Genomic DNA, 441 nt, shown 5'->3' with positions numbered 1-441 from the left:
AATTGTTAGTTGAGCAATAACGTTTGGAGGTAGCCATGTGTATTTTAGGTTTGGATCTGTAAAAGTCTTATTTGTACATCATTCTCATAAGTGCTTGATTGGTCATTTCTTTGGTTAAGACGTTCGCCATCAATTCTTCCTTCTTCTATTTCTCAAAGATTCTCGTTTTTGATGTTTGAATATGTATAAGGATAAAGCTTATTCGCTTCTATCTGAAATATTGAAATTGACTTGCCCAACGTATAGATTTACTTCCAAGAATGAATCTTTGGTTGAATCAATCAACTTCCGCCTAGATACTTTGATTTTTTTCCTTCGATAAGAATTCTCGAAGTCGGTTTCGTTTTATGTCTACTTGATTAAAAGGACTATTCCAAAGTGTAACATGCTCGGCCTATGTGCTTTTAAATCTTCTTGCCATTTTTTAGGAACGTTGGATTA

This window comes from Capsicum annuum, chromosome 9 (assembly GCF_002878395.1).
Source record: "Capsicum annuum cultivar UCD-10X-F1 chromosome 9, UCD10Xv1.1, whole genome shotgun sequence".
Classification (NCBI taxonomy): Eukaryota; Viridiplantae; Streptophyta; class Magnoliopsida; order Solanales; family Solanaceae; genus Capsicum; species Capsicum annuum.
Note: the sequence above shows the minus strand (reverse complement) of the source record.